This window comes from Sapajus apella, unplaced genomic scaffold, assembly GCF_009761245.1.
Source record: "Sapajus apella isolate SASKATOON/1434 unplaced genomic scaffold, GSC_monkey_1.0 scaffold40, whole genome shotgun sequence".
Lineage (NCBI taxonomy): Eukaryota > Metazoa > Chordata > Mammalia > Primates > Cebidae > Sapajus > Sapajus apella.
The window spans coordinates 3,705,581-3,726,298 of NW_022436980.1; positions in this window are offsets into that span (position 1 = coordinate 3,705,581).

Here is a 20,718-nt window from a genome sequence, read left to right on the forward strand (position 1 = left end):
TTTGCATGAAGATCACAAGTAGTGAAGCAGAGTGAGACCAGCAGATATTAAATATGGCATGGTAAGTGCTCTTAAAGGACCAAGCAGCAGAAAGATTTCTGGATACTAAGACCATGAATTCAAAACGTCTCGGATTATCTATTGACGTTTTAACCATGAGAGAAGAAAAAAAATGATTCCCATTTGTCCATTTGGTATGGTCTTGTGGTTTTCTTGCTACAAAGGACAGAATATAAGGTCCTTTAGCCTTACCTGCAACCAAGTCTAAGGCCTAGGTCAGCAGCGAATCTTCTCCTGTATTACTTTTAGAATTTCCACTGATACACTTAATCGCATCTGCATTCAGTTGTCTAGAAAGTGAAGCCTGGGAGTGAGGAGTATAAAAGTATAGTAGAATTGTAACTGCAATATTGGCAGAGGAGAGAGAAGGCACTGAAACCATCAAATGGTCTGCCAACGCCAGAGTTTATGGAAGAGCAAACGCTGCCCATATCACTACTTCCTACACTCATGTTTCTTTCCTTCTCACATTAAGAGTAGATAAGACCATTGGCTTTAACAAGTTACTATTTGAGAAACGGAGACTCTTCCCCTTCCATATGTATAATATTAGGATGACTGTTTTTTTTTTTTTTTTCTTAAATGGTAGTTGCTTCTTGCCTTTAGATGGTACCTAAAGTCATCTTTCCCTGAGGAATAGATACTATGCAATGCTTGCAGCCAAAGGCCTGAGACCATTAAAAATAGAAAAATAAAAATTGCTTCACTAAGCATTTTTGCTTGCTTGCTTCTTTCTTTCTTTCTTTCTTTTTCTTTCTTTCTTTCTTTCTCTTTCTTTCTCTCTCTCTGTCTCTTTCTTTCTTTCTTTTGTTCTTTCTTTTTTCCTTTTATTTTTTGAGACAGAGTCTTGCTATATTGCACAGACTGGAATGCAGTGGCACTATCTCAGCTCACTGCAACCTCCACCTCCCAGGTTCAAGCAATTCTCCTGTTTTAGCCTCTGGAATAGCTGGAATTACAGGCATACATCACCATGCCCAGCTAATTTTTGTACTTTTAGTAGAGATGGGGTTTCACCATGTTGGTCAGGCTGGTCTCAAACTTCTGACCTGAAGGGATCTGCCCACCTCAGCTTCCCAAAGTGCTGGCATTACAGGTGTGAGCCACCACACCTGGCCCTGCTAAGCACTTTTTATTGCTGACAGTGTTGCTTCTCCTTTCAAATTTTACCCCATCAGCAAGACTTGTCCTGGGATTGTTCATGGTGAAGACAATTTGTATAGCACACTTCTACTCCAATATTGACACTTGGGTACAGAAATAAGCCGTCTAAAAGCATTTTAACAGCTAGAATTCTGGTTAATTTTAAATGTCTAATTTTTTTTATGCTTTGGATATCCCAAAGTTGGTTTTTGACTATTTTCTGGTTTTTTTAAATCCTATATAACCCAATTATATTTTTCCAGACTTTACAAGCATCTTTTCCTTCTCTTTCTTTACCACTGCTATAATACAAAAGGTAAGAAAAATGAGATTTCATCCTGGTCCTTGATGCCAAACATAATCAGTTTCCAAAATGATCCAGATGTTCTAATGATGTTCTGCTGTCCATTTTCACTTTGATTATAAGCATAGATCAGATTTTATGCCCTGAACCTATGTTTCATTACCTTACTTTAACTTAAATTTCTTGACATTTCATTATATGAAGTATTATTTTTTGTCACCACAGTTCCATTTCACAGTATTGGGATTCTAAACAACTAGCAGAACAGAGATATATCACCATGAAAGTAGGCCATAAATAGGTTTGTGTTCATGGTGGACTATTATAAAAAGCAATTGTGTAGATATATAGCCAATATTGCTATAGTCATAGTGTAGGCAGGCCTCCTAATCTTCAATTTGAAATGATTTTTTTTCTTTTCTTACTCCTAAGACTGCTGATATCAGTCTTACATAATATCTTTTTTCATAATATGGAACATCGATTTTCTTATATTTTTAATTGAATGCTGAGTCACCATCATTTTGCAGCAGGTGATAGGTATACCACATAGAAGATTTGCATGTTATATATCTGGTGGATATTACTTCTTTGGCCGTGCAGCTATTACAGAGAATGTAGGCATTCCTAGGATACCATTAGAGAATGCCTTGCGAACTAACCATGGGTATCAGAGTTTAGAAACCACACAGTGACTCCAGAAATACAGGTCACTTCAGAGCATGATATGAATGTATTGCAAAGTGACATGAATTTCCTCCTTTTTTTTTTCAGCCGCTACTGAATATTGATTTCTTTTCCCTGCAGCTCTTTTACCTATATCCACTGATTTTCTCACAGCTTCTAACAACCTCCAGTGTTAAAGTAAGGGAGAAAGTACATTTGTATTTATGTTTTTGGAAGAATGTGCCTACATTATTATATATTAATATAGAAACTTTTAATATTCATATTAGTACACACAGAGACATTTGCATATTATTTGCTACAGCCTCTGCTAAACACTGTAGCTTACTTTAAAACGTAACTGATGTAGCTCAATGTGACTTATCATGTGACAAGAATCTCAGCAGGTTGTTGAGAAATATTTGTCTAAAATGTTTTCCTTCTAAAGGGCCTGAGGTACTATTCTTTTTGGCTATTCCATCTGACGCCATTCTTTCAAATTATCCCAGTGGTACCCATTGGGTCAATGTAGGCAAATGGATGAGTGCTGGAAAATAATTATAATTTTACCATCTTCTTCTAACTGTGTATGCCCTCAGGCCAAGTGGTAAAATACCACCTCCGCCAGCCCTGACATCCATCATTGTAATGAGCTACAAAATCAATCTGTAATTGACAAAAGCATTTTTAATCAAAGTATGAGGCATTTAGAGTCTCCAGATACTGCTTTTTTGTCTTACGTCAGTATTTACTTTACAGCAGGATGGGAGATATCTGATTTTGTTCAAGAGCATGAGCTATTACTGCAAAAGAACAAAGATATGCTTTTCAGAAATTCCTCCCACCCACCTCCCCTTCTACCCCCACAAACATAAGATAGCATTATCCCTGAGTTCTGTCACAAAACATCATGTTGAGAAGATCATGATTTCCTATTTTAGAGGAAAGAAAGGCTTGTTTTTGTGAATGATTCTGCCAGAGCTTTCTGCCAATTGCCTCTCTACAATAAATTACTACTCTTTGACTTTAACTACCACCATACATGGAGAAACTATAATCCAAAAGGCTACTTTTTTTGGTTCCTACCTCCCAGTTACTTGGATTTGTTTTTAGGAGTTTGCAGACATCACAAAAGATTCCTTTTAGTAGTACTGTTTTCCCTTGGTCAGGTTAAACTCCCCAAAGCATAATGATATTTGGATATTTTAGACAACTACCCATGAAAAGTTTTAATATGTTTCCAAGTGGCAGTAATTATAGCCAAAGGCAACATATTTATGGGTGCATGCAATGATTTTCTGGGCATGAGTTCTTATGTTTTTATGGGATGTGTTCCAGATATTTAGCATCAACTCTTCAGTTTGGGAACCACATTAGTATCATCTGTTGGAAAGCAAAATTCTTGGATACTGAACCATGCCCAGAATCTCCTGGATACTTTGGCCTTGCTGTTTATATATGCAAGAGAAGCTACCTCACTATCTGGCACAGAGACCAGTGTGTTTTCAAGGAAAATTTTCCAGAGGTTGCAAGGATAGCTGCACCAAAGTTTGTGTAATCTGATGTTCTCATGTATGGATGTTATAGTTAATTGTGTGTGTGTGTGTGTGTGTGTGTGTGTGTGTGAGAGAGAGAGAGAGAGAGAGAGAGAGAGAAATAAGTCTGAGCTGGCAGTTTAAAATCTAACAAATCTTATCTAAATGTTTTTAACATTCCTGGAAACTTAAAAACTATTTAGGCATTTCTTCTTTTTTTTTTTTTTTTTACTTCTTTTTTCTTTTTCTGCTTTTACACTTTAGGTTCGGGGGTACATGTGCAGGTTTGTACATGAGAAAATTGTATGTCATTGAGGCTTGGTATATGAATGATCCCATCACTCAGGTAGTGAGGATAGTATCTGATAGGTAGCCTTTCAACCCACAGTCTTCTCCCATCACCCTCCTGCTTCAAGTAGTCCCCAGTGTCTATATGGTACCCATACACCATGGAATACTATGCAGCTATAAAAAAGAACAAATTTGTGTCATTTACCACAATATGGATGCAGCTGGAAGCCATTATCCTAAGTAAACTAACACAGAGACAGAAACCTAAATATTGCCTGTTCTCACTTATAAGTGGGAATTAAACATTGAACATACTGATTTTTTTAAGAATATGTTACCTCTATGTAAATTAATAAATATTGCTTATAATGTAATATATAAGGAGTGCTTACTCAATGTTAAGCATTATGCTGAGTACATTGGACTAACACTATATAATTTTCTCAACAATTCTATGAGCTATCTCTTACCATTGTTCCCACTTTATAGGTATGGAAACTGAAGGTTAGGGAAGTGTTGTAATTTGTTCAAGGTCACATAGCTTAGAAGTAGTGAAAATATGGTTGAACACAGACTATCTGACTCCAAGGCCCAAACTTTTAACTCCAACTTTGATAAAAGATTAGTAGACATATCACCTCATGTTATTTGTGGGTATCACCCCCCAGGGGCACCGAAGGAGAACTGTGCACACCCCAGGCACAATTAGTGCCTGAAGTAAAGTATAGCTCACTGCTTACTTATATCTAGCTTAGATATATAATCATACTTAGTCCCATATAATCTTTCTATATAATCATATAACTTACTGCTTGCCATACTAGCTTATATATATAATCATACTTAGTTCCATATAATCTTTCTATATAATCATATAGGTATTGTAGTCGGAGCTGTACTGACACATTTAGTGCTGATTTATAGAATCCTTCCATATAACCATATGGTAGTTTCTAGTAGGAGGAATGCCTAGAGCAGTCACAGAACAGAAGCAGTACATGGGAAAACAGCCAGACCAGGACAAGAACCAAAGACCCAGGCGGTGGCATCCCTGCCTGAAAGGGCATACGCTGTATGGCAGGCTTGGAGCAAGAGCCTCTCCTCCTGTTAAAGGAGTTGTAGTACCTTGCATCCAGTAGGAAAGTAGGCCTCAGGCCTGAGATCCTGCAAATAACCAAGAGAGAAGAACCCCTCTGATGTGACCAGTCACGGAGGCTGTACACCCTGTCAGTCTTTTCTCACTTCTGTGCTGGCTCAAATCAGCCTCCCATAAATATCTTAAGAGCAGAGCACAAGTCTGTCGGCTCCCACTGCATTGACTTACAGTATCCTTCTATTAGAAATTCTTTGAAGTCTCCAGCCCCCAGATAAGAAGTGTTGTGCACGACACCTGTTGCACACAGCCCACCTCCTTGCCTCCGTGACCTAATGGGGGTGGACCCCTTTTCTGTACATGGCCCTCTACTACTGCACACGACAGGGCCCCCGACTGCACATGGCCCACCTCTCTGCCCAGGTGATTTAATGGGGTGGCCCCCCTCGCTTGTGACTCAGGTGATTATGTATGCCCTATCACTAAGCCTGTAGATGATCACCTCACTTACAACCCTTCCCCCTGCCTGTACCTAATAATTACAGTCGCTTCTGCATGTTCAGGGCCTCACTGATCTCCATTCATAGGTTGGTGGCCCCCCAAGTCCAGCTGCTCTTCACCCATTCTTCAGTGCCCTGTCTCTTTACTTCTCAGATCCTGCACCTCAGCATGGCATAAGGGACACCCCACGACCCGGTGGGGCCCAATGGCCCTACAGTTATTCATCATGTTACACCTTCTTATTGGTTTCAAGCAAGCCCATTCTCAGTTATACATTTTCTTGAATTTTGTTCATGGAAGCACTAACCAGTTTATTTCAATTTGTTTTCGGTTTACTTAAACTTGTACAGATATCAGTATAGAAGCCATTTTACATCCTTGGTTTTTGTTGGGTTTTACAACCTAAGAGATAAATATTAATTATTAAAATGAGAACTGTGTTGCTGGTGCAAATATACTAATGGACCTACTTTGGGTCTATTGATGCTTTGACTTAGAGGAAAAGTCACATTAAAGAAAACTCACATTAGACTAATAAACCTTAACTTTTCCATGGAAAGAGTAGTCATTAAAGGGAAGTAGATATGAAAGTAGAGTTGCAGTATAAAATGCCCTTGCTGTGATAGCTAGCCCCTAACATGTTTGGGAGCAGTTTGGTGAGTTCTTAAATGAAAAATGAGATTCAGTATGTCCTTCAGTCTACGAGTTTATGAGATACACTTAGTAGCAAGGATGGCAGCTTTCGCCTGGAAGTTCATGTTGTATATACCTTGTTCTCACTTACATAGCTATTGCTTATTAATAGATAACTGTTATTTTTAAACATATGTATTCTAACAAACATGTGTTATAAGTGCAGCATGGGCAATTTGCACGTAGTTATCCACACCTAAAAATTCCTAACTCCTCAACATTCACCATAGTAACAGATACCACATTCTCATATTGGTGAATACTTATTTTATTCTGATACTGTCACTAAGATAAAAAATATGCCTTTATACCATTTGATGCACATTTGGAGAAGTACTGATTGACCCAAATATGTGTCACTTGCTAATTAATATTTAACAGCATTCCGTGGTGCATATGGACCACATTTTCTTTATTCAGCCTATCATTGATGGGCATTTGGGTTGGTTCCATGTCTTTGCTATTGTGAACAGTGCTGCAGTGAACATACCTGTGCATGTGTCTTTAAAATAGAACAATTTATATTTTTTGGGTATATACCTAGTAATGAGATTGCTAGGTCAAATGATAGTTCTGTTTTTAGGTCTTTGAGGAATTGCCACAGTCTTCCACAATAGTTGAACTAATTTACACTCCTACCAACAGTGTAAAAGTGTTCCCCTTTCACCACAACCTCACCAGCATCTGTTATTTTTTGAATTTTTAAAAATAGGTATTCTGACTGATGTGAGATGGTGTCTTATTGAGGTTTTGATTTGCATTTCCCTGATGATCAGTGATGTTAAGTTTTGGTTTTTTTTTATATGATTGTTGGCCACAAGTGTATCTTCTTTTGAGAAATGCCTTTTCATGTCCTTTGCCCTCTTTATAATGAGGTTGTTTTTTCTTGTAAATTTGTTTAAGTTCCTTATAGGTGCTAGATGTTAGATCTTTGTCAGATGTATAGTTTGCAAAAAATTTCTCCCATTCTGTAGGTTGTCTGTTTACTCTATTGATAGTTTTCTTTGTTGTGCAGAAGCTCTTTAGTTTAATTAAATCCCATTTGTCAATTTTTTTTTTGTTGCAGCTGTTTTTGGTGTCTTCATCATGGAATCTTTGTCTGTGCCTATGTCCTGAATGGTATTGCCTAAATTGTCTTTCAGGGTTTTTATACTTTTGTGTTTTACGTTTAAGTCTTTGATCCATCTTGAGTTAATTTTTGTATATGCCTTGGTTATTTTGGCTCTTTTTTGGTTCCATATGAATTTTTAAATAGATTTTTCTAGTTCTGCAAGAATGTCAGTCCACACACAGGCTTAAAATAAAGGGATGGAGAAAAATCTACCAAGTAAATGGAAAACAGAAAAAAGCAGAGGTTGTAATCCTAGTTTCAAACAAAATAGGCTTTAAACCAACAAAGATCAAGAAAGACCAAAAATAAATAAATAAATAAAGACTTTCTATAATGGAAAAGGATTCAATTTAACAGGAAGAGCTAATTATCCTAAATATATATGCACCCAACACAGGAGCACCCAGATTCATAAAGCAAGTTCTTAGAGACCTTCTAAGGGATTTAAACACCCACACAAAAATAGTGGGAGACTTTAACACCCCACTCACAATATTCGGCAGTCTCCCATAAGAGGCATGTCTCCTGTTGCACAAATGGATATATATAAGATGATGCAGAAAGGTTAAAGAAAGACATCGATTGACATGCCTAGAAAATATGAAGGAAAAATCTGTATTTTTATTCTAGAGTAGAGGTAAGTAGTATTGTTCCTATCTAAAACCATCATTGGATCTGACAGGAATTAGAACTGTTGGCCACCTATTGACCTGATTTAGACTTTCCTTAATGACATTCAGTTCAGAATAACAGTGAGAGTAAAGGGCACAGACCTCTGATGTCAGTTCCAATGGAGCCTGTACTAACTGGGATATGCATTATCCTTCTCTCTTAGTATTTATCAGCACTGATATGGCACATTATGGGTTTCCAACACATATGACTGCTAATAAATTGATCACAGTGCATCTGGGAATTAGTGAGTATATCACAGGCAGGCCTCAATTATTCAAGTTAATGGAAGGAAGACCTCAAAACAAAACTACAATATGTTAAAAATCCTTACATGACGTTATATTTCCCTCAGATCTCCCTACTTCCTGCAGCTACTTGTTGCCATTTCCGGGAACAGCTTGTTGTCAAACCGATGACATTGGTTTCCAAGAAACTGGAATATAAATTGAGAATAAAGTTCAGGAGTCCTGTGGTCCAGTCACAGCCTCACTGCTGACAGTTATGGGAAAACACAGTTTTCCAGACCTCAGCTCTAATATTTACAAAATGAGTAAAAGTCTTGCTCATGTGTGTTTCAGGGGTATGTTGAAGCAGTAAATAGTATATGAGCAAAGATATTACAAGTAGATAAGCATACTCTTCAGACATGTCAGCTACTTGGGAGATGGCTTTAGAGAAACAGTAAATCAAATATGCTATTTCATTGTTTTACAATTTTGGTAAGTAAGATTCTCTACAACACAAAAATAATTAGCTGATATGATCTTATATTTTATAATCTATGGTCCTTGAACCAAATCTCTCCCACCATCCACTCTGGGATCTTCTGAGGCAGTCCGCTTAGTAGCATGCTATTACAGAAGCAATGTTGATTTGGCATTTATAAGATCCGGGTTCTCATTCTACCTGAATCACTGACTGGTTATACGATCTTTGGCAAGTGTCTGTATTTATTTATTTTTTACTTGAACTTGATTTAACTGGCATTTATAAGACACTCCACCCAACAACAGAAAACATATTATTTCCAAGTACACATGGAACATTTATTAAGCTTGATTAAATTCTGGTTCATAAAATAAATTTCAATAAATTTATTTTTATGTCACTAGTTTTTCAGGAACACATGGCATTTGGTTACATTGATAGTCTTTGTTTCTTTAGATCTCAGTTCCTCCATGTATATAATTTGAAAGTTGAATTAAATGTAGCTTTGGTATGTTCAACATAAGGACTTTTTATTACTTATTCCCATATATTTTATTTAGAAATACTTGGCTTATGGAAATCAATCATTTTTTAAAAAATTTTATTCATTAAAAATGTTTTTAATGAATATATTTTAAAAGAGTAAAAGCAGCAGAAAAGGCAACAAAAACATTATTTATTCAGTAATATGGTTGCTATTTTCATGATCCATGAGAGGCTTAATTTCTACTATCGCTTTGAAATATTAGAAACAGATTATGATCCTCTTCACTACCCTAGTAGGCGTTTTGTAAAAATGGGAGTCCAAGTTCAGAGCCGAGTCCTCTGAACCACAGGACTTGACTATCTTTAAGGTCCCATCTACTTCAAACTCCCTATAAGTATTACATCTTAGTCATCCACCACGTATTCTGATGTTAAGCTAGGTTTTTCTTTCCTTCTAAGTGACCGTAGGTTGCCATTTGGATGTTCTGAAGTAAGTTCCATAAAGTTAGCAGTCCTCCAATTTGGTAGCCAACTCTTCCTAGATATCTTAGAATCTTGGCCTCATTCATCCCACTAGTAGTAAGATCAAAGACACTGAAACTGATGGTGAAATTAAATAGCCAAATGGCCTGGGTGGAAATATGTACCAACTAATCTGAAAGTTAATTCCTATAACCATCATTTCATCAACAGAAAATGTTCTTGAAAAATAAAATTTTAGGAATAAATGTTTAAATTGATGAAGTCTTCCTAGCAAGAGAGTAGAAGAATCCAAGCATTGGGAAGTTTTCACTTGCATTGTAACGTGAACTGTGTTACCACTGGGGTTGCCTAAGTTAAAGGATGGATCATCCTTCTTTGTTTCTGGGTCCAAGAAATGCTATGAACTCACCCCATCAGACCTCAACAGTCTTATCTGCCTCTGTTCATGCTTACACACTGGATTCTCAGGCCAAACGAAATGGCTTGTTGTTCCTCAAGAGTGCTACAGGCCTTGCCTCGGTGTTTTCCTTTATATTATTCCCAGTACCTAGACACAATCACATGTCTCAATTCAACCCACTCTTTCAAAGCCGTGCTCTAAAATGAGTTATTCCATGAAGCATGACTATACTACCCCACCCCGGTCAAAATATTACTGCATCATATCATATGATGTTCTGTACTCATAGCACTTTCATGTAATCCTCTTTCACTCGTCCTAGCTGACATTTCAGTTATATTCTCAGTAAGGGTGCACCTTGGCTTTCTCTCTCCTACCAGGCTCCAGTCTCCTTTACCACGAAAACTATAACATATTCATCTTCATATTATCATAGTAGTACCTTGTGCTTATGAGTCACACAGTTAATATGCGTTGAATATCTAAATGCGTGTCATTCAGTCAGAAAGTTAAGGCATTATCTGATTATGGTTACAATGATTTAGAAAAGAATCATCCTAGATTCTGCACTCCTTATGTGTATATTTCTTTTCCTGATGATAATTAAAGAAGACCCATCAATTCCCCTTCTCGTTAATTCTCTTCCCCACTTGGGCAGTTTTGTTAACAAGAATTTGCCAATAAAGCAACAGAGCAAATTCAAAATATTAAGAAAAAAATCTCACACCAGACTTACAGCACTTGAAAAAAAAAAAAAAGATGTTGACATCATTCAACCTCTGGATACTTGTTCTACTTGCCATTTTGGTATAAGGACAAGTTTTTCATCCTATACTAATGCACCACATTATCTTCTTTGTAAGTGAAAGTAGAAGAAAGGCGAGGAGATAGTTCACACTTAAGATAGTTTTGGAAATGCAGTGACAAATTCACGGTTACAGTCCATGAAGATCATGCCAAGCACATACACAGCTGAAAGGCCATGCTGGGTAGGCTGTTCCGATATATATACATTTTTTAAATCTGAACCAGTTCTAGTTCTTTTTATTTTCTTTGTGATTAGAAAGTGTGATTAAAAATCATACAAGCATGGCTTAAAAATCATCTTAATGAAGTCATTAAAGGCTACAAAAATACAATATCTCATTTAAGAAAGTAATAAAATCACAATCAATCAAGTTTTTGGATCCCAGAGGTGTGTGGGAAAAGGGACGATAAAAATGTTACTACATTATCAGTTTGGCTCCTCTATAATTTATTAAAAGATTATTATTTTTCTCACTGTGCTTTTCTGTTAGTCCCTGAAGATTGGCCTTTTGCTCAAGCAAGGGCTCAACAGTTATCAGAAAGGCAGAGAACAACAGGACCAACCACCCCGTGACAGCGTCCTCAGCTTGAACTGCTCTCCCCTCAGTTGCTTTTATTTTGTCTCAAACTGACCCATCGTGCTCACTACCCCCAGATATGGTATAGTAGTGGCTAGCAGTGTGGCCTCTGGAGTCAGAGAGCCTGGGTTCAGGTTTTCTGTCTACTACTCACAAGCTGCTAATGTAGTTATTCAACCTCTTTAGACCTTAGGGTTCTAGCTGAACAATGCAGTTACCAAGAGTATCTGCCTCATGAAGATGCTTTCAAGATTAAATGAAATGGTGTGTATAAAGTGCTAACCACAGTGGTTGGCAAGGGATCACTACTTCAGGTAAGCTGCAGTTACTCATATGTTCTTCCTCAAAAAAGAATCCAGTTAAGCTCAGTTGTTCTTCCCCTCTACTCATTTTCCACAGCCTGAATCTATTATTTGGTTGTGCTCCCAGATGCGTGTGGCATGCACATTATCTTTCTTCCTGATCTGAACCGTCAAGTAACAGAAATGGCAGTCTCTCTCACGCTAACCCTCCATCATGTGTAATCTACTCCTCCCCTTTTAATGCCTTTCTTTTCTTGCAATCTGAGCAGTAGCATTCATATTGCATTCTCATTGCCTTTGCATTCCCTGTTCCTACGAAAATCATTCTCAATTGTCATTGTTCCTTGTTGGAATACTTGATGGGCTTACCACCACCAAGGCTGGAACCAGTCCTACCTAGCTCTGCAGTCCCCAGACAACTCAGAACTAAAACCAAAGTCATCTCCAGAGGAGTTTTATTTGGAAGGTTATAGACAGCTCACTGGCATAGAGGGTGGGTGAAGCTGAACCCAGGCAGCAAGTAGCAATGAACAGAAGGGGGTCATTGAAGTAGCAAAGCACAAATATTCTAGAAGGGGAGAGTGAGAGCAGAGGAGACGAAGAGATATGACAATATGAGGAAAGATGCAAGAATTCTTAAGAAGGAAACTAGAGAAAGCTTTACTGCAAGGCAGGGATATAGAAGCTAAAAAGAAGAGAACATATGAGAGGAATATATAAGAAAGTTACTAATGGACAAATCTGAAAGATACAGAACATAGTCAATAGGGGAAAAATAATGTGAATCTATACATTATCATAAAACAAATAAGATGGGAGGAGGTAAATAAGATATCCAATTACAACTTAACATGTTACACTCCATCAGCACTCTATGAGATGTGTAATCTGGAAAATTCCTATGGGGACAAAAACAAAGTTGGCATGGCCATGGAGTCGCTAGTTCTAGGGGAAGAGCTTTTTGTTTCTCAGAGTTTCTGTTGGTAATAAAAAATTACCCACTTTTAAATTAGCATACAAATAGCAAACACTTTTATATTGTGAGTGAAATGGGTTAGATGTTCTGAGGTTGTTCAGAAAAAGAACAGCATACTACCACAGTGGTCAGCAGAATAGACCCTACAGGGGGATTAATATAATTATCATTGTTATCTTCGATGTTGTTGCTATTATTGTCATTGCTATTCTAGAAGTTATCTAGCATTGCGTATTGTTTTAAGCATCCTGAATGTAGATGTCTCCATCATCTAGTGTTATATTTTACACTATTTATAATTTCATTAGTTTCCGCTACTATAAGGTGATAACATATTTATCTAAAAATTTAAGTTATTTACATTTTAAAACATAACTTACAGATTGACACCATGCCTCATGTTTTTGGCAGTGGCTTGATTCAACCCCAGTTGGGGCATGAGATAGATGTTACCCAGAGCATAGAAAACAGAGAAGTTGCATAGGATCACATTAGGGAGCACTGCCCACATCCTGAAACCATCATAAGGCACCAGAAGGAGAAAGCCACCTTGTGTGTAATGGTGCATAGTAACACATCACATAGGCCTGTAGCTGGGATTTGGGCAGCTCAGCTTTCCAACCTTCTATGCCTATTTAGCTCCATTCAGGCATTTGTCAAATATCATTTGAAGGAAACTTCAATTATATGTACCCTCTTTATTTCTAAGCAAGAGACTCCTTTGAATCCCAGCTTCATTTTTATTCTCATAGCCTTTAAAATATACCTGTATGGAAAAGGAAAGAATTTCCTTTCTGGACAGTCAACTTTTAGTTTCTTTTCTGGGATCTATATGGGCTTTTCAATACTAAGAAGTCCAAAGGGATCTATAAGCAAAAGCAATTCTAGGAAGAAAAGCCTTTGAAATCTCAGAAAATTCCAAACTTCCAAGCTCTAAGGTCTTCCTCATGCAACACATATGCATACATAGCTGTAGTCCCTCAAAGTTTTGAAACCTTCCACATTTCTTACCAAGCCTCACCCCTATTCTTATAAAGGGTTAGACCCCAAAAAGGTGAGTTGAAATATTGTTGTACTTCTCAGACCTTTTCAGTCTATATTATTCAATTTTTAAAAATATATGACAATCTCTACTTTATGTGACAAAATTACATCTGACTAGCTTAGTTAAACAGAGTGTGAAACTTATAATTTGAGACTCAATACAATATTGTAATCCCATTGTGTATTAATTCCCATTGTTGGTTTTTCCCTTTGTTTTCTGTAGGACAAAATGCCTCAAAATACACTTGAATTGATTACAGAGCACCAAGAGACATAATGTTCTTGAATTAATGCATTTGTAATACATAGCACACACAGACAAAAATAACCCTTCTTATAACAGCATTTGGAGAGGATGTTCCTTGCCTGATTTTTCTTAGTTTGAATATCAGAATTTTGACTTTAATAGAAAAGGATTAAGTTATGCTCGTTATTTTTATATGGAAAATGCTAAGACAGATTCTTATCTTGGGACCCTATGGAAATGTGGAAATAATTTGCTAAGAATGACTGTTAGAAAAAATTTGAAACACACGTTGCTCTAAAATTGTATATACATCAGAGAAAGAAAAGCCTGACATTGTCTCGTTTTCTTTCTCTCAGAAACAAATTAATAATTGGCCACTGGTTCAGACATGAGAGTTTTCTCATGCTTCATCTGTAGCCTCATCTTTGTGTTAGCATTCAAAGTGAAGATTCCAGGCATTTCATTCTTGTACTGTGATGCTGTGTTTTCTCTCAAGGCTCCATAACAAAGTTTAAACCTTTTATTGTTCAGTTTTCTAAAATGTATTCTTTAGTACTGAACTATATAAGCTCATTTATTTAGAAAAGCTATACAAGGCTTCAGCTCAGTCCTCTAATCTGTGGAGGCTGAGGCTTTTATTTTTGTTTTCAGTGATAACAGCATTCTGTATTCAGGTTCTAATATTAGGAAAAACAATTTTTCAAGCCTTTAGGTCGAAAGACTCTTCCTGCTTAGGTTTGAACTGAAAACAAATCTCCTATTTTTTTTTTTTTTTTTTTTTTTTTGCAATGCCTTGTCTCTCCCTAGTTAACACCATTAAACATTGCCCTGGTGACAGTAGCTCAGGATGCTTCCATTGCATCATTTCATACTGAGGATAGAACAGATTAAACACAGCTGTGAATACTATGCTAAAGGCAACCTACAGCATTGGATCACCTTTCATTAATAGCATTTTTGGAAAGAAGGAAGAATAATTATTACTAGGGTAAAATGTCCAATTAAAACCATCTACAATCCCACCACCTAATGATGACTACAGTTAATAATATTTTGGTACATCTTCTAGTTTTTTTTAAGAAATAAATATATAGCTAGATAGTATAAATAAGTATATAGTATATACATAGTGTATATATAGTATATAGTATAAATAAGTAATAAATAAGCATATACATATTTTTTTAGAAAAATTGAATCGTTTTTGCCTATATTTTGCTGCCTGTGCTTGAAAAGGAAAAATGTGTCAAGAACAATTTCCTAGCTCATCAAATACTCTTCTACATGTTTTATCTCTTTTCAACTTTCATATGCTTTGACCGCTCTTCAAAAAATAAATACAAATTAAAATTGAGGAACAGGGCCAGGCGCGGTGGCTCAAGCCTGTAATCCCAGCACTGTGGGAGGCCGAGGCGGGTGGATCACGAGGTCAAGAGATCGAGACCATCCTGGTCAACATGGTGAAACCCCGTCTCTACTAAAAATACAAAAAATTAGCTGGGCCTAGTGGTGTGTGCCTGTAATCCCAGCGACTCAGGAGGCTGAGGCAGGAGAATTGCCTGAACCCGGGAGGCGGAGGTTGCGGTGAGCCGAGATCGCGCCATTGCACTCCAGCCTGGGTAACAAGAGCGAAACTCCGTCTCAAAAAAAAAAAATAAATAAATAAATAAAATAAAATTGAGGAACAAAACTGAAGCCTACACAACTTGAAACTTTCTACATTGATTAAATAATCAGATTACCAGTGGCAGAACATTTTGTTACCCAGTCCCAGAAGACTGTTCCAAATTGAATCTCTAATTAGGTCAACTAATTTTTGAATAAACAGGGACACCACTGCACGAAAGGGCAAGATGCTGGAAACAGTAGATGAAGGGTTAAATAGAATAAATAGTTTTAATCAGCCTCTTATATTTGTCCAATTTTTTTTGCAGAGAATAGAATCTACTCTAGATCATTTATGTGAAAAAGGCTCTATCAAAGAAAAATGCAGGCTTATGAATCTCATGAGTGGGTTGAAAAAATAGATATTAGACTGAAGTTTCAGTTTAATAATATGTCTTTAGGGCATACCATTAAGCCATCACACCAAGGGAGGCAGTGTCTCTTCTGTGATGAGTATGCCACTGGCTCTAGAAGCTATTATATCCAGAAAATTTCCGTTGCTGCTGACTGGTTCAAAACCATGTGACATCTGAACAAGATGGTCCCAAGTATAGGAGGCTTCAGAGGAATGATTCCTCATACTGCTTCTCTATACCCATGAAGCTAGTGTAGGACACTGGAACCTCTGCTAACACTGCTGTCCAACAACCAAATGCCTCCACATCCTTCCTCATTTCCACTTTCCAAATCTAACCAAAATGCTCTGACTACCAAACTCTAACTGATGTCTGAAAATCTAGTGATAAGGAAGTCTTGGAAATATAATTTTTAGAACTTTGGCATTATGTGAAGGTTTATGCTAGAAAGAATACTGAATACATGTAGAATATCAATCCATGCTATCCACAACAAAAATCTAAAATACTTTGCGAAGATTGATTCACTTATCTCCCTTAAAATGCTTTCCAACTTGCCGGATGGTAAGAAATTTTTAGACCAGTTTTGTAAAAGACAAATGTTTTTGTTAAACTGGAGATTAATCTAAATCCAAATCTCTGGTCAAGATCTGAGGATTCAGGTACAGGTACTCACAATTAGGTGATTTGGGAAAACAGTGACTTTTAAAATGTAAGGTATTATATTGCCTCAAAAAGTGCTTGTAGAGCTTTTTTTTTTTTTTTTTTCTAATAAAAGTACTTGTATTAAAATAGTACTTTTAGGCTGGGTGCAGTGGCTCATGCCTGTAATCCCAGCACTTTGGGAGACCAAGTTGGGTGCAGCATCTGAGGTCAGGAGTTCGAGACCAGACTGACCAACATGGCAAAACCCATCTCTACTAAAAATACAAAAATTAGCTGGACGTTGTGGCAGGCACATGTAATCCCAGCTACTCAGGAGGCTGAGGCAGTACAATCGCTTGTACCCAGGAGGCAGAGGTTGCAGTGAGCTGAGATCATGCTACTGCACACCAGCCTGGGTGACAGAGTGAGACTCTGTCAAAAAAAAAAGAAAGAAAAGAAGAAGAGAAGGAAGGAAGGAAGGAAGGAGGGAGGGAAGGAAGGAAGGAGGGAAGGAAAGAAGGAAGGAAGGGAGGGAAAACAAAAAAAAAGAAAGAAAGAAATAGTACTTTTAATCCTGGGAAAGTAAATCTGAAAGATGTTTAATGTTTTCTGTATTTCATAGAACTATACAAGGCAAGAATGAAGAAAATGTAAACAAAGAAGTCTCTTTCTTGTCTTATTTTTATTTTTAATGATTTTCTCTTCTGTAAGAAACCAGAAGCATCTTATTTCACTACTATTAAGTTTAAATATGCATCCCAAAATTAACACAGCAGTTTTAAAGACATCCAAGATTTCTAGGCCCCATGAAGCCTATAGCTCAAAGTATTCCAGTGACCTATTGTTGATTACCCACGTATTGTTTGAGTTGTTTTTCTCTTATTGAGTGATACTAGATTGCAATGCTCTATCTACACACTCTAATGTAGTCTCCTTGAAAAGTTACAGGAATACAAGCTAAGATTAGATATATGCTTTTTGTCAATAAGACAAAATAAAGCTGATTCCTGTGCAGCCTGATGAGAAAACCCCTTGGGTTGGTCAACCACATACCAACCAGATCTCACTCACTTCAGGTAGAAGTGAAACTAACATGTCCTGCTTTGTAAGGGGTCTGAAAATTGTGTAATAATCAAGGTTAAAGAAATTTTTCTAAATATTTCCTGAGGTCAATGAGGAAACCCTAAGTTTACATTTTAGAGTTTCTTCAACCAGTAATTAAACCATTTTATCCTTTGTCATCACTGAGAGAAAACTGAGATAAAGATCTTGGTTCTTAGCTATCTGGTCACCTGAGAGCCACAATTGTGAACATTTGTTTGAGAATACCCTAGTTAGATGTCACTGAAGCAATTAATATGGTTGATAATAACCATAGGGGACTACTAATTTTAAAGGTTTGGCTGAAGGTGGTTCAAGATAAAAGAAGAAAAGGGGAAATAAAAGGATGTATTTCTACTTTTTAGTCTATTGATGTCTGGTAGACTAGAGCTTCTTTAATTCTTTCCTGCTTCCTGCTAACCACTTCCCCACTCCTTTCACACACACTTCATCTCTTCACATCTCACTCCGTGCTCATAGGTATCTCTGTCTTTCCACATAACATTAGTTGAAATAGCCATGTCATTTTGTAAAATGAAGTGTAATGAATAGCTAGTGCATTTTTCAGTTGAGGAGTACTTCTGAAATAAGGGGAGGTTTTTAAAGTAATAAATAAATAATCATTTAAAGATATAAGATTATGAAAAAAAAAAGTTCCTTGTTTGGTTGAAAGATCCTCATACTTTTTAAACTGGAAATTCAATTGAAATTTAACAGATGATTAGTTCATAATATAGGTTAATTATTAGTAGTAATGAGATTTGCCCCTAACAAATTGAATATTGTATCTTTGTAAGATTTATTTCCTATACTCTCTATTTAAAAATTGATTCAGAATTAGAATATTTCTAGAGTTTGTTTCTTCTTCAAAATTAACTCTTCCAGGCTAACCTAGAAATAAATGACTTCCAAATATAGCCTCGTATTATACATGCATATGAAATAAAAGTTGCGTATTCTGTTTTGTCCTCAGGGCTATCAGCAAGGTCAGATTATTTTTCATTGTTTTTCCTTGATCATCTAGAAGTTTCAGTTACTAATTTACCACTTTGCAAAGCATACTGGATACTTCTTAAACTTTTTGTTTAAGAAGGCCAAAAAAAAAATTCTTCTTTTTTGATTTCATTAAATGGTGACCTAAAGAATTACGGTATCTGGGAGCTCCTCAGTGATATGTTGTTGACTTCTAATATTTATTCAGTAATATTCTCTTCTCCTAGACACATGATGTCACATGATTATTTTTTCTCATAGTTTGTCTCTCTTTCTCTTTTAAATTATGTTTCTAATTGCTGCTTCTCCAATACTTTTTTACTTCCTCTCTCCAAGGTCTACTTCTGATCTCTTTTGTTAATTATAACTTTTAGCAATATCAGAGACAGCTTCAGTTGTTATTTTTATATGTGGTCCTTTATAATTCTGACATTCCACAGTCTTCTCCCTTCAAATAAATTATTTTTTAATTAAAAAAAATTTTTTTTTATTTTTTAGACAATGTCTCACTCTGTCTCCAGGCTGGAGTGCAGTGGCACAATCTAGGCTCACTGCAACTCCCAACTCCATGGTTCAAGTGATTCTCCTGCCTCAGCCTCCCAAGTAGGTGGGATTACAGGCACACGCCACCACACCCAGCTAATTTTTGTATTTTTAGTAGAGACGGGGTTTCACCATGTTGACAAGGATGGTCTCAATCTCCTGGCCTTGTGATCTGTCCACCTCAGCCTCCTAAAGTGCTGGGATTACAGGTGTGAGCCACCACACCCGGCCAAGTCAATGTTTTAAATCCTAAACTCTAACTAAAGTTCAATCGGAATTTCTTTATGCATTTAGTCATCAAATATTTACTTGGAAAGTATTGTTAGGCACTGTGGGAGGCATTTAGAATATGACTGAAAACAAAACATGTACGCTTTCTGTTTTCGTAGAATTCAACTAGACTAAAGAAAGAGTCCTCTGTCTGCTCCTCCAAACAGTTTTGTGTGTAGCCCTGCTAGCTATTTGTCTTTCCAAGGGAAGGAAATAGTTCTACACAGAAAAGAGCTTAGAGAGACCCACTAAGGAAAGAAAAAGGGATATTGGAAGAGAAAACATGAGTAAAGGAAGAGAACAATAAACAATGAGAAAGACAAATGGGCAGGGACTGAAGTTTTGAACAGATTTCAGCAAATGCTGTGATGTGTGGAGCTTTGAGGAGAGAGATGTGGGAATGGAATAATTTCAGGAAATCTATCCTGTGTGTGTTTCAAAGTTTAATCCCTTCTTTGATATTCTCTCAATGCAATTTTCAGTAGAAACTACAGCACTAGTCAGGGGTCTGGAAATAGACATGGTGTTTAGATAGCATGTGTCCTAAGTGATATAGTTTGGGGATTGGGGGCTTCACTAAGCCCAATTTTATGAAGGTTATTTCTGTAATAAAATTACACCTTGTGCTGCACATGTGTATCTCTTGTACCTGGTTAGACTCATGTTTATTTTACGTAGTTTACCCTTGGAAGTCACAAACTAAGACTTGGCCCCTGTGTCAGAGAAGAGAGGCAGGTTAAATATCACTGCAGGGAATGTATATTTCCCAGGTCAATCATCGGCAGATAAAAACAAGCCTTAAGCCAGAGAGGTTCCTTGCTGCATCTCTTAAGTCTCTTCCCACCTGCCTCCCCGACCCCACCCCCCACTGGTCTGGGTCTGGAATTTGAGTAGGCTCTTAGAGGCTGTGTGAAATTATATGTATATATGGAGAGATTCATCAGATTCTCAATGCTACCCAAAAAAGGTTAAAAGTCATTTATCTAATTACACATTATATACTTCATGCTAATTTCTCTTTTGTTCCTCTGAGCACTCTGAG